Below are 15204 nucleotides of genomic sequence, written 5' to 3'. Positions count from 1 at the left end.
AAACCCATTGCCATGGAGTCGATTCCAACTCATAGCGACACTATAGAACAGAATAGAACTGCCCTCATAGGGTTTCCAAGGAGCAAACTCTTAACCACTGTGCCCCAGGCTTCCACATATGATGCATAGCCACATCAAAGAAGGCTAGAAGGACATTAGCATCCTACATTTACAGCCAACTCATCTGAGGTTCAGAAAAGTTGGATCTTGTGTCACACAGGATGTAGACAGCAGGTCTATGACAAGAACAAGTCTCTTGACACCTGGTCCAGGGCTCTTCACGCTCCATCAAAAACTGTGTTTCATCATATGGAAAGAAATTTTTTTAAAAAAAGAAGGCTACTAAAAACTGGAGTTACTTTCAAAGATAATTAACTATAAGAAACTCGGCTGACTTTACATTCAACAGATGTCCTCCAATCTTAGCTGATTTTTGAAGGTAGAGGGCAAAGTTAGATATCACTTCACAGTTACTTATGCTGTAGGATCCTAATGCTAGTGCTGCTAGAAAAATCTATACTCTCTGTGAGAGATCATCCAGTTGATGAATTATATAGGTTTAGAGAAATTTCCACCACCCATCTGTCAGTTTGTCATACTGTGGTGGCTTGCGTGTTGCTGTGATGCTATGCTGGAAGCTATGCCAGGTATTTCAAACATCAGCAGGGTCACCCATAGTGGACAAGTTTTAGTAGAGCTTCCAGACTAAGACAGACTAGGAAGAAGGATGTGGCGATGTACGTCTAAAAAAATGGGCCAGTGAAAACCTTATGAATACCAGTGGAACATTGTCTGATATCAGGCCAGAAGGTGAGCCCCTCAGGTTCCAAATACGACTAGCGAGGAGCTGCCTCCTCAAAGTAGAGTCGACCTTAATAATGTGGATGGAGAAAAGCTTTCAGGATCTTCATTTGCTTATGTGGCACAATCCAAAAAGACTGTGAGGATGGTGCAGGACCGGGCAGTGTTTTGTTCTATTGTACATCGAGTCGCTATGAGTCTAAACCAACTAGACAGCACTTAACAAGAACAGTGAAACTTATGAGAGGTAGTGTGGTACAATAGAGAGTTGTGACTGAACTAAAAGTGCTGACTTATAGTCCTGGATTTTTCACTAAATACTATTGTAGTCTTGGACACATCATGTTCTCTGCATGAAGTCAGTTTTCCTGATCTATAAAATAGGTAGGAAAGGAAAGCACAATCTCTAGGTTCTCTTCTGGCTCTAAAAAGGTAAGATTTTTCTGATGTGGTTCTTCCTCCTTTCCCTATTGATTCAACAAATATTTGTCTTCAATATCTCACCTAGCACTGTACTCAGCATTTAAGGAGGGAAAAAAGGAAGAAAAGAAACAGAAGAACTGATTTCTGCATTTCTTTCATTCTCGTTTATGCTTACACTTTAAGTAGACCTCTCAGTCAATTGCTCATTTAAAAAGTATGTCTATTAACCACCAATAATCAAAGTACACATTCTTCACTGAACCCTATTTTCAATACAGATCAACCAGATTTTTTCAGATGTCAGGGATTTAAGATCTACAATCATTTTATTCCCAAGAACCAATGTTTCATCTCACTTTGAACCCTCACGGAGAAGATCCAAATACGAAGTCTCTTTCAATGCTAAAGAAGTCTCCGTGCTTGGATCAGCTCCACTGAGAGCATGGGGAAGATGAGAAACCAGCTCAGTTTCAGAATACAATGGAATAAATCAAATTAAAGAACATCCAGAAATATTTAGCCCATTTCATAGAACATTTTTAGTGGGCTGTTTTGGCCATGGAAGAAATTTTTTCAAAATTGTTGTTATTCCTTTTAAATTCCAAGTTTCCATTCTAACTGATGTTCATGGCACTGCTATGGTAATTGCAATATGTACAAATATATGAATGACATAATTTAAAGAATATACGATTGGAATGTTTGAAAATGTCCATTTATTGCGTATGTCAATGTAATATTTGCCTTTGATCATTCACAAATTTGTAATACACAATGAAAGCCATTTTGAATTAGTTACCTTCTAACAAAAATACCATAAAAATCTTTTCAGACTGACCAAACAGATGAGTCTGTGTTGTAAATATGGAAAAGGAAATGTCACATTAAGGCAAGAAAACCTGGGGGTATAAACTGAGTATTGAAGATATCTAAAAGAGTTCTATTTCCACCTCTCATTTTTAACAAAGAGCAAAGTTTCCCCAGAAATCCTATCTAGCTTTCCAGCTGGTGTTACACGTGTCCTCTTCCCTTTCCCCAGTCTTCCACAAAGTCACACACAGTTGGCCTTTAGTTATGCTGATTCCAGTCCTGAGTCACACCCACCTTCTCTCAGTCTTCTGAGAATTGCTGGAAAAATGCAAAAAATTGTGCCACGAAATTCTTTACAAATTATTCATTTATAAGCTCCACTGGATCCTCGTGACTTTAATTTGTCCTTAAATCATTCTTTGTCTTGCCCACGGTCTATTCTAAGCTATTCCACTCCTCTCATGACCACAGTACCTTCTCTTCTCCTTGCCACCTCTGCAGGACTCCGAGCCCACATCTTTCTTTCTTGCAGTATGAAGCACATATCCATAGACCTGAGTCTCTCATTCTTCCTTCTTATCTCAGAGAAGGAGCTTTATCTCCTCTTTCCCAAAGCCATTCCCCCTTTCTAGTCATCTCTCAATCCCATAGATGCCCATTTTCTCTTGAATTCTACACTTTCTGATGCACATTATTATTTGTGTGTGTATCTTTAATCTTTCACTCTCCACTGATTGCATACCTCCTAAAAGTACTCAGATCTCTTATCTTAAAAAAAAAAAAAAAAAGATGCTTTCCTCAGCCCTATTTTGGTTTTTGGGAGCCCTGATTAAGTGCAACTGTTAAGCAGCTTGGCAGTTCGAACGCACCCAGCAGCTCTGCAGGAGAAAGACATGGAAATCTGCTCCTGTAAAGATTACAGCCTAGAAAACCCTATGGGGCAGTTCTACTCTGTCACATGGGGTTGCTGTGAGTTGGCTCAACAGCACCCAACAAGAGCAACAATTGTGATTTTTCATATTTTGAATTTGACTAATTAATATCTTATCTTCACCTTGCTTCCATTTTCTATCCATGCACTTCTTGCTTTACTTCTTTTGGTCTGGTCTGCTTGGTTGTTTCCTTGACTGGATGGATATTTTTTTCAGTGGTTGCCCATGATTTCTTATTTAGCAAATCCAAAAGCTTTTTCGTCAGTCATTACTTTTCTGAATTACTTTGTAGCTTCTTCTAAAAGCCCTTTCTTATTTATTTTCTATGACTCTACAAAGAAACCTAGTTCTCTTCTTACCTTTGAAGATTTTTTTCTAAACCATGGTCATTGTTTCACTTCTGCCCCTCATGCCTTCACTGAACATGGTCATTCATCAGTCATAGGTTTTTTGTTTTTCTGTCAGGAATCTCACCCATTCTCATGGTATTAGGACACTTCCAAAATCTTCTGTCTTGAACTCACTCTTCATCTTTATTTTGTTGATTTTGAAATATCAGTTGCTGTTGAGTCAATTCTGACTCGTGGCAACCCCATGTGTGTCAGAGTAGAACTGTGCTCCACAGAATTCTCCATGGCTGAGTTTTTGGAAGTAGAAGACCAGGCCGCTCTTCCAAAGCACCTTTAGGTGGACTCAAACCTCCAAACTTTTGGTAGCAGCCAAGCACATTAATCGTTTGCACCACCCAGGGACTCCATTTGTCAATGAGATAAATCTTACTAAAAGTCTTGCAATTACTTCAAACTCCCAATATCTTACACTAGATTTTTATTTTTTTATTTTTTTTGCCAAAATCAGTTTATATGTATGTTATTGAAACATCATTTTCCTATCGATCTAAACATAAACTTTGAATTCTATACAAAACTAATGTAATATAGAGCAGAATGAGAAGAGCTTTAGGAGACATGCAAATTCTAAGAAATATAGATGAGTAAGAAATTAAATCTGAGGGATTGGGCAAGATTTAAGGAGTTTAAGGAGAAAACTTCAAATGTTTTGTCAGATTGATGTAACAAGATCTGCTCCCGTTTCTATGCCTTTTACAAAATCAGAAAGAAAAAACCATATGTAATCTATTCCTTTTTTTCTACAAATATTCTCAACAAATCCTATTGATTCTTTCTTTCTAGTGTTTAACATTCACATCTTCCTTTCTTCTTCTTTTTCGATCAGGTAACATATGTATTAGTCTCTCATCCATTCACTCATTTATTTAATAACAGGCTAGTCAGTACTTACTATACTGATTCCTGACTACATATTATGTAAAAATCCTAATGGTATTTTTATATAATATGTGGACAATTATAGTTTTATCCCAATGGATCTTTCTATTCCTGTTTTTTTTTTTTCCCCCTTAACTACCATACCAACCTTCCTAAAACACCTCTTTATGCACATCACTGCTATGCTAAAGAGCTTTTTCCTTTATCAAGATCAAATCTAAATTCCTTTGTGTGGCATTTAAGGTTCTGAAAAGTCTGAATCCGCCCACCCACACCTCTGCCCCCTCCTCGCATGTACCTTCCAAACCTTCTTTCACTTCTTTACATCAAAACACCCTTCTCCCATACACTTGTTTTGTAACCACACTATGTACATACAAGCTTCTAAAGCATTCTTTTACACTTCTTGCCAAGAATATCCTTCTCCATCATAGCCTGTCTGTTAATTCCCTTTAAAGTTCAGTCCGATTACCATGTCCTTTACTGGGCCACCCACAAGGAGCTTTCTCTCTTTTCTGAACTCCTGCAGCATTAATTGTCTATCTTATGCCATCAACAATTTCCATGAGATGTCGCTACATATTTTTACTCGTGTAGGCAGATATTCTCTCTTCCTAACTACAATATCTGCCTGTGAAAGACAAGTTATTGCTTTGTGTTCCCAGTGTCTAAAATGGTACTTAAAACATTAAGCAGACAAGACATATGTCTAATACTTATTTGTTGAAGACTGTTTCTGTCAATCAAATCAAAATTTTATTTTCTCTTTCCTTCTCAAAATAGACCATGGACAGTGACAACATAATACAGTGTGTTTTAAAAATCTGTAAAAAAATCACCTTTGAAACACAGATACAAGCAGTATCATTTGCAAGCTTCTCTGTAGTTCATACCTTTACTGAATTTATTTAAGTTGAACAATCACTTACTGATGATTTGTTGTTGTTGTACACCGTTGAGTCTATTCCAACTCATAGCGACCCTCTAGGACAGAGTAGAACTGCCAGGGTTTCCAAGGCTGCCATCTTTACGGAAGCAGACTGCCCCAGCTTTCTTCTTCAGAGTTACTGGTGGGTTCAAACCTCGAACCTGTGGGTTAGCAGCCGAGCGGATAACCACTGCGCCACCAGGGCTCCTTTCCTGATGATTTATTATGTGCAAAACACTATGGTAGGTGCTCTGGGAGAGGCAGCGACGCACACGATGAACTCCTCCCCTTGAAGAGCTGTAGTTTTGTAAAGACACATACCTCTAGTCAGGTGTCAGCACTGTTTTGAGACAGGCAGAAAGTGGGTAGTGCAAATGACTAAGTGACAAATTCTGCTTAGAGGAAATTGGAGACGTCTGTGGAGGGATTGGGGAGAAAATTAGCAGTTGTTAATTCGTTCGTTCTGTTTTAAACACTACTGATGCATAAAATAATAACTAATTAATAAGTGTTACTCAGTTGAACAGCCCTGTCTGTGGTTTCCTTGTTTTGCTTTATGCAAAACCGTCAGGCTCTGGTTGCACCGTATTCAGTGATATGAAATCTTCTATCTTATTTTCTTGTTATGGAATGAATTGTTGTGGGTAACGTTAGTGTTGAACTTTGAAAATTGTATAACTTTTCATAGGCCGAAGGAACTGGAAGATCCAGAGAGATCTGATAATTTAGTTCCTTGCAACATATACACAAATATCCACAAAACAATACTGGTGATATAGATAGGAAAAAGGAACAGGCTAGTAGTATTCAGCATACTGGAAACATATTTTCAAGCTCCAAGGATCACAAAACAAATGAATGAAAGAGATGTGTGAAGGGGTGTGGAAGACCTTGACAGTCATTAAAAGCACAGGAATAGAATTATTTTTCTTACAATAATAGAAACTAAATAGCCCTGATTGGTATACTTTTTAAAGCCACTATTAGAGCATTTTGAATATATGAACTGCCTTTAGTTCTGTACTTGTTTCCATAGGAAAGTATATAATATACTTTTTAAATTATAATAATCCCACATTGTATGTATTATTTCTCTTAAGATACCAAGTTTTAGAAATAGTGCTAGGCCTATATGTCAATCCCTTTTAATATGTAATTATTGGCAAGGTAGGTTTAATATTATAACAAGTTACCCTTGATAATATACTTTGTGCTTATGTCAAACATTAAAAAGAAAGGCACACTTTGACCCCAAAACTAATACGAATTATTTGTGATAATTGCTGGACTCATCACTCAACACATTTTCACGGGACGCTTTCTCGGCTTACTCTGCTGGGCAGTAGAGGAGGCTTAAATTGAATCACACCTGATCCCTTCCCTACATGACTCACAATCTGAAGGGGATATACAATTATAAACAAATAATCATGGTATAGTGATCTAGAAAATGCTTTTGAAACTGGGGAAGGAAAACAGCCTAGGACCTTTTGGGAGGCTCCACAAAGAAATTTATATTTTAGTGGGATCTTGAGAATATGGAGGAAGGAAAGTAGAAGGTTCACAAAAAAGGTGACATTCTTGGTGGAATCTTACAGAATTTGTAAGAACCAAGGGAGCTCTTTCTTCCTTAGAGAGGATGAATAATTTTGCAAGAAACTTCACTTTACTGTTGTTCTTGTTAGGTGCCACCAAGTCAGTTTAAACTCATAGTGACCCCGTGTGACAGAATACAAACCGCCCCATAGGGTTTTCTAGGCTGCAGTCTTTACGGAGCAGGTCACCAGATCTTTCTCTCACTGAGATGCTGGGGGCTTCAAACTGCCAACCTTTCAGTTAGCAACTGAGCGCTTAACTGTTGTGCCACCAGAATCCTTTCAATTTACTAGGATGTTTAAATGTATTTTGAGATATAGAAAACCTACTGAGCACAAAAAAAATGAGATTTTTGTCTCAAATCAGAAGCATAAACAAAGTTTTATGGTAGATTATCTTGATTTATGATCTTCTCATGCCAAAGCAGCAGATAATTCCAATTCTGTCAAAACTAAGTGAAAAAAGTTTATAGAGTTATCCAGCATTATTGGAAAAATACATCAGTTCCTGAGAAATTAAAATATTGAACCATTGCTATAGATTATTTGGAGATAGCCCTGAATTCCACAGGTCTGGAGAGATGTGATTTGGCAGCAAATCAGCCAGTCTAACGCAGGGGTTCCCAATCTCCTTGCTATTGACATCAGGGTCCAGATCATTCTTCGCTGTGGGAGGTGTTCTGTGCATTGTAGAATGTTTAGCAGCATCCCTGGCCTCTACTCACTAGATGCCATTAGCACCCCGCATCTGCAGCAGTGACAACCAAAAATGGCTCCAGACATTGCCAAAGTGCCCTGGGAGGCAAAATCACTCCCATTTGAAAGCCAGTGATCTAATCGGTATGTACTTTTCTCTATAGAAAGGGACCCAGAGTAGAGTGGAGAAATGAGGGAGTGAAGACAGCTGCAGTGCTGTTCGTTTCCAAGTACTCACCTGCCCATCCCAAATTATCTGCACCAGCCTCTTTACAGTGATACAGAACAGACACAGGGCCTCTGATGTGGAAGCAGAAATCCAAATGATTTCTTTGCCCTGCTGTAAAGAATATACAGCATCAGATTTTTAATTCATATTCACTTTGAGATTTTATCAGTGTATTTACCCCAGGAATATATCTTTACCATGTACGAGCAATTTGTAAAGACGTGAGAAAACCTTCTAATTTTTGGCCCACTGAGACTTAGTTTTACCAAACTCAAAAGTACATCAATCAAAAGGAATGCAATTAAGACAAAAGGCAGCAGTAAAATGAAACCCATCATCCTATCCTAGGAACCCAATCAGTCTTGAATGCATGGCAAGCCGGGGAGGGGGAAAATGCAACTCAGTGAACAGAGAAGAGGGAAGTGAGTTAACCAGCAGGGGCTTGAGAATTTGACCTAAGGAAATATCCCAAAGGAGAAAGCTTCTAAGGCGCTGGCCAGCGCTGATGTTCTCTAGGCTTTCATGTGTTGGAAATTTGTGTGGATTGAATTGGGTCCCCCCAAATATGTGTTATGATCCTAACTCCTTTACCTGTGAATGTCATCCTATTTGGAAATAAGGTTTTCTTTGTTATGTTCATGAGGCCACATCATGGTAAGACGTGTCTTGGATCTAGTCATTTCTGAGTTATAAAAAGAACAGAGTAGACACATACAGGGCTTCATACTGGGGAAGACAGATGTCATGGGAGGATCACCAAGGAATACCCAGGCTACCGACAAGGAAGGAATCAACACACCCAAAACCCTGATTTGGACTTTTAGTCTCCAGAACTGTGACAAAATATGTCTCTCATATTAAAGCTACCCGCTTGTGGTATTTGGTTCTAGTAGCACTAGGGAACCAAGTCGGCAACCAAAAGGGTCACTTTTGGGGTTCCTCTCACTAGTCTTAAAACCACACTATCTGTAACCATCGAAGTTCATTTTTGTCTCAGGCTTTTGAGGATGGTGAAAATGCAACCTGCTTTTATTCAAGCTGATCCCATGGTTTTATCCAAGGAAAGTTTTTGACAGGGCCTAGTGCTGAGATAGGAAATTTCTCTGAGTATTCACCACAAGCATAAGCTAAAGAGGAGCCAAGGTGTTCCACACAAGGTCCATATTCATTCAGTCTGAAAACCCAAACTGGGAAAATGCCACAAAAGCAGAAGAACAAATAGAGAAGAGTTCTTGTTCTCTCTGGGTAACGTCCAGAACACTGAAAGGGAATACACTGACCAGTGGCATTTTCCCTTTTAGTCCCTGGGTGGTGCAAAGCTTAAGTGCTTGGTTGCTAATCAAAAGGTTGGAGGTTCAAGCCCACCCAGAGGCTTCTTGGAAGAAAGTCATGACTACCTACTTACAAAAAAAATCAGCCATTGAAAACTCTATGGAGCACAGTTCTACTCTGACACACATGGGGCCACTATGAGTCGGAGCGGACAAGATGGCAACTGGTTAGGTTTTAGGCTAACTGCCTTTTGTTAAGAGGCACCTTCTTCCTTTTAGTTTGCATGCTGTTTAGTGGGTTCTTTGCTGCTAATGGTTGTGACTGCAGCCTTACTAGATAGAACACAACCTTGGGGTGTATGGTTCCTCCCAGATCAGTTTTAAAACCAACATGTGTTCTAGGAAACAGCTCATTCAAGGACAAATTCTCTGGTTCTATTTTGTTTTCTTGGTCCTATTTGTGTTTTTCTCTCCTCTTCACTTGGCAGAAATTGAAGGACTAACGGTGCTGCTTTATCCTTTTTTCCCTTTAAGAAAGGGAGCGCTTCAATGCAAGAAGTCAGTCTAGACAAAGAAAATTAAACTAATTAGTAGAAAGATGGTAAATGTGCTGTGTAGGAGGCCCTGTCATTATGGAACCTCACCCAGGCTCCTGTGGTTTGGTGTGTGTACAGAATGATAGTTCTGGGTTTCCTGTCTGTAAAAGGGAATAAAATAATACTGAGTTTCAATTAGAGACATAACTGCAATTTAGTCAGGGGCATAGGGACAGGGTGGCTGACGGCTATGCCAAGCTAATGTCATAAAACATGAAATCCCAGCACATAGCAATGGACCCTGAGGCATCGGAGTGACCACAGTCCTCATACTCAATAAGACACCAAGACTAGCAGTTAGAATGCAGACAGAACAAATATTTACATTTTGAGGAAACAAGAGAGGAGGCATCAACAACAGAATGAATCAAAAGCCACAAGGTCTCAGATGTGGGCAAGCAAAGTGTCACTGGCAGTGTGAAGCAGGAAGGCAGAATTGGTTTCCAGCATTTGCAATTCAGAGAGCTAGATTACTGGAAAATTTACAATAACATTGCAGTTTAAAGTCTTCACTTCATCCGTGTTACACAAAGTTTAACAGGACGAGTCAACTGCACTTTTCTTCCTTCTACCCTCCAAAGCCTAGTATGAGCCCTAAGTCAGTTCTTCACCGTGGTTATATAGATTATGTGTTCCAGAGAGTCTGAATAAATTATTTCAAGAGGGTCTTTCAAAGTCCTAGAAGTGCTCAGGCATATTTTAAAACTAGGTATCAATTCATAAATCCAATTTGTTAAGGAGCCTGATGTTCTGAATGATCAGAGAATGCAGAAAGATCTAATAATAGAGGAAAACTTAGGGCCTTGGGTGGGAGTCCAGAAGGGGGAGAGAGGCTTGGCTCTCTTCTCCTGTAGAAGCAGTAGGTAGATTCTCTTCTCTTTTGTCTAAATACTTTTCGGTGGTTCATTCATGAAAGCTCAAAGAATGGGTCTGGCAAAGGAGGAAAATCCTGGGTGGTCAGACACATACAGAGGAGACTTGTCACCAACAGGGAGGCTGTAAGTCAGCCATTGTCACCGGGGTGAGGCATTTTGTTTTGACTGACTTGGCATACATCAGACTATTATAAGAAATCCAGGGGTGAAGGGTATGCTAGGAATGACTGGGGGCTTGGCTTTAACATGGCAAACGATGATAACTTTCCCATTCCAAATTTCCCTAATTCTGAAATTCTATAAGCATGAGATGGTGTCTCAGCCCCTCCTGAACTACTTCAACCCATAATGGATGTCTGCCATGCACTTGGCATCTGTACTTGGGAAAATGACTTTGCTGCCAATTATCTGATACTCTTATTTCATTTCTAAAACACAGTATCTAAAAGAGACTTTTCGAAGTATTTTTAGCCTGTATGCCAAGTTTCATATTCATTATGGGAGAAAGAGACACAAACACATAGTATTTCATTCAATTTAATATTTTGTAAATCACTAATATTAATTGGGAAACCCTGGTGGCATAGTGGTTAAGAATTCGACTGCTAACCAAAAGGTCGGCAGTTTGAATCCGTGCATATAGTCTACCAAACACCGTTTTAAAAAGTCTTTACATGTCTTTCATACGAATGTGGACAGGAGGAATGAATGGGTGATTCTGTGCTCTTTTAAACCTTTTCCCAGTTACTGAAGCTAAGGAAGGTACTTTATGTTAGTCCCAGTTAAAAATGTTGATATTGTTAGGGGAAAAATCAATCAAGAAAGAGCTAAGAACATTCTTAAGATAAAAAGTCTCAGAGTCAGGACAAAGCCACAGACCACAGCATTTAGGAGCACATCCAAACTGAACCCCTGAACTTCTTAGGTTAGTTTATAGGTCATAAGAGTAGCTAGCTACAGTTAATAAAAGTGTGGCCAAGAAATTTCTGGACAATCCTACCTCCACTTGTTCCTTTCTCTATTTATTGACTTCTTACTATTGCTTTGAATTCTATTGCTTCACACATATGGAATGTATTGCGGTTCAGTATTTCTTTAGCTTTAATAAATCAAATCTCAGTCTATTTTTTATTAATATTCTGTCAATCATTTCTGGGTTTAATGTCTGAAGTAAAGTTCTATAAAGTATTAAGGAAGTTATGGCATAACTTGTGTGCAGTTCACATGATTTATATTATTGATATTTTTTCACTTTTAGAATAGAGTAATAGACCCTCACTATTTTAGGAGCCCTAGTGGCACAGTGGTTAAGAGTTTGGATGCTAACCAAAAAGGTTGGCAGTTTGAATCCACCAGCTGCTCCTTGGAAACCATATGGGGCAGTTCTACTCTGTCCTGTAGGGTCGCTGTGAGTCGGAATTGACTCCATGGCAATGGGTTTGGTTTTTTTGGGGGGAGGGGGGTTTATTTTAGTAGCCACTGAGATCCTATTGTGGTTTCTTCAGGCATTAGTTCCCTTCTCCCTTGCCTACCACTGCTCTCTCCTGCACTTACCATCCTTCTTAAGAAGCTTTCATCCCTTTGCATCTCTGCGTTCTCTCTGTAGGCAGCTGCAGAGAACAGAGAGACTATCAGGCCTTAAAACATATTTCCCTCCACAACTATTCTTTCCTCCTTACTTCCCACTCAGAAAATGAGAGATCATATCTTTCCAACATTCTCTTTCCTCTATTTTCACACTCTCCCTGTTTTTTCTCTCAATATTGAAATATGTTCAAATATTTTCCATTTTAAATTTAAAAGAAAAAAGTAAAGGAAGGAAGAGAGGGAGGGAGGGAGAGGGGAAGGGAGAAAGAGAGGAAGGTAGGGCAAGGAGACCAGTGGGGAGAAGAGAGAGATGGAGGGAGAAAGCGAGGAAAGAAGAAGGGAAGAAGGGAGAAAGAGAGGGAGGTAGATACGGACGGAGGAAGGAACGAAAGAAGGAGGGGAGGGAGGGAGGAAGGAAGGAACGAACGAAGGAAGGAAGGGAAGAAGGAAGTTTGTAATTACTAAGAACTGCTCTAGCTTCTGGAAAAAAAAAAAATTCTGTATTTTCTCTCCCACAGCCTCACTAGAACTGTTTTCACTAAGATGTGGAATTATAATAAATTGGTCTGTCATTTCAATCTTTATCTTCGGTAACCTGCTGTAGCATTTCACCTTGCTCAGCACTTGGCTCCTTAGTACAGTCCCCTTGCTTTGATTCTATGGCGCTCCTTCTTCCAAGTGTCTCAATCTCCTATGAAAGCTTTTTCTTTTTTTTCCCCCGCTCTGCTCATTTCAAATAGCACTTTTCTCCAAGATTCATGTTTTGCCACTTTTAAACCTTACATTATTTCTGGATGATCTTATCCTCATGCATGTAACTCAGATGGCTTCCAGATTTACAGCCCCAGTCAGAATTGTCCCTTAAACTCCAAACCCATGTTTATAAGGGCATCTTGGACATGCCGTACTCCCACATCCTAGGAAAAATTACCATACCTCCCCCTCATGGATTGAAACAATTGAGTTGCTTAGGCAAGAACATCAACTCCTCACCTCTCTTTATACCAGTTTACCTGTTTATTTTTCCATCCTTACACATTTTCTCTAGGGTCACAGACAGATTAACCATTGGCCAAGTCAGGACCAACACATCCACCTGAGCACCTGACTACATGCCTCTTCCTTCCCATGTCATTACACACCTGCTCCAGGATTCATTATTTTCTCTCACTCTATGAGTCGGAACCAACTCAACAGCAACAGGTTTTAATATGATTTAAACTGTACCCCTGCTGCTAGTTTTCCCCCTTAGCTGTAAAAATATAGTTACATCTGTCCCATCCCAATAAATATATGGATAAATAAATAAATTACCTCCTTTGGAGCTGCCCTCTTCTAATTACCCTAAGGGGTGTCTGATTTTTTGACTTCCCTTCTTAATATTCTTCTGGGAAGAACAGCCTGTACTATGGTTCCACTTCCTCACGTTAGTATCAATTCTGTTGTTGTTTTTAGATGCTGTCGAATCAATTTTGAGTCATAGCAACCCCATGTGACCGAGTAAACTTGCCCCAGAGGGTTTTCTAGGCTGTAATCTTTACAGAAAGAGATCGCCAGGTCTTCCTCCCGTGGAGCTACAGGGTGAGTTCAAACCGCCAACCTTTTGGTTAGCAGTCAAACACTTAACCATTGGGCCATATCAATCTTAGCCCCTGGCAATTCGGCTTCTGTGGCACCTGCTGCAGGGAAATTGCTCTGACAAAGGCCATTCAGTCATATCCTGCATGTTCCCAAACTCAAAGGATTCACTTCAGTCCTCATCTTACTCCACTTGACCACAGCTGACACTGTGGGTCACTCCCTACTTCTTGATATTTTCTTCCCATGAAAGCCTTGACTAGGCTTTGCTTTCTATCTCTATATCCGGAGTCTTCTGTACAAATGCTTCTTTTTCACATTCACCCTATCAACATTCCCCAAAGGTGTCATTCTTGGCCCTGTGTTCTTTTTACAACCCTCCTCAGTCATATTCCTCATGCAAAGATGTGGTTAAAAAGAAAAAAACTTGTTTTGAGTATTTGTGACCAATACTGTAAAAGGGAAATGATCATATCTACCTCAGAATCTTATTAGGGTATTCCTGGAGATAATACATGCATTAATGTAAAGTATATATTCCTCAATGCCTACACATAGCAAGTACTGAACAATTAGAGTTTTATTATTATCGTTGTTGCTATTGTAATTATTTCTAACTAATATTTATCTCTTATTGACTCTAGTATCTACCATTTTCAGCCTATGCCTCTAGCCTGAGGTTCAGATTCATACCATAACTACTAGATTTTTCTATTCAGATGTTCCTCAAATACAAAACGTACACAAAGACACATCATCTCTCCTTTCATCTCAAGAGCCACTTGTTCTGCTGCATTCCCTTTCTCAGTTGATACCTGAATATCTGGCATCACCAAGTTTCCCAAACCCAATGGTTCTGCCTTTTCTAAGCATATTTCCATCCCTTCTTCTCATCCATATTCCAATGTCCTGTTCAGATCCTCATTTGCTCTAACCTGGATTATTGCAATGGACTCCTAACTGGTCTCCTAAATTTGAGTTTTTCCTTATTCCAGTTCATTTCCATACTGCTGCCACTGTCTGAGCTGTAAATGTGCTGTTCTCACTTCTCAAATCAACATCTTTCCATCGCTTCTCATAATCCTCATGAAACCCAAGCTCTTGAGCATGACATATGTAGACTGCCCCATGACTTGGCCCCTGCTGTTTCAGAAGTCCTGCCTTGCTTGTATGTTTCAGCAAAGACTGACAGCTTTACCTTCCTCACAGATTGGTGTTTTATACATGCCTCTTCACTCATGCTGTCTCCCTGCCCAAGATGCCTCATTCCTGTCTTCTTGAATTGCCCACCATCTGCAAATTCTTTAAGACCCAGCTCAACTGTGTCCCAGCTTCGGCACTTCAACACCTCAAGGCTGAGTTAATTGCTGCTTCTTACCGCTTCCAGACTAACCCATGCTTATCTATTTTGATGCATTTTCTACATTTGATTCAAGTTATCTGTTTATGAATCTGTGTCTACAAGGAGCACACCATGTCTGATTTGGCATATAGTAGGACTATTTGTCAATCTGAACTAAACTTGACAGGCAACTCAAGAATGACATGCTCCAGATTGAATTGATCATCTCTTCAAGACTGTTTCCTCCTTCTC

This window comes from Trichechus manatus, unplaced genomic scaffold (assembly GCF_000243295.1).
Source record: "Trichechus manatus latirostris isolate Lorelei unplaced genomic scaffold, TriManLat1.0 scaffold00039, whole genome shotgun sequence".
Taxonomy (NCBI): Eukaryota; Metazoa; Chordata; class Mammalia; order Sirenia; family Trichechidae; genus Trichechus; species Trichechus manatus.
The sequence above is the reverse complement of the archived record's forward strand: the minus strand, read 5'-3'. Positions refer to the sequence as shown.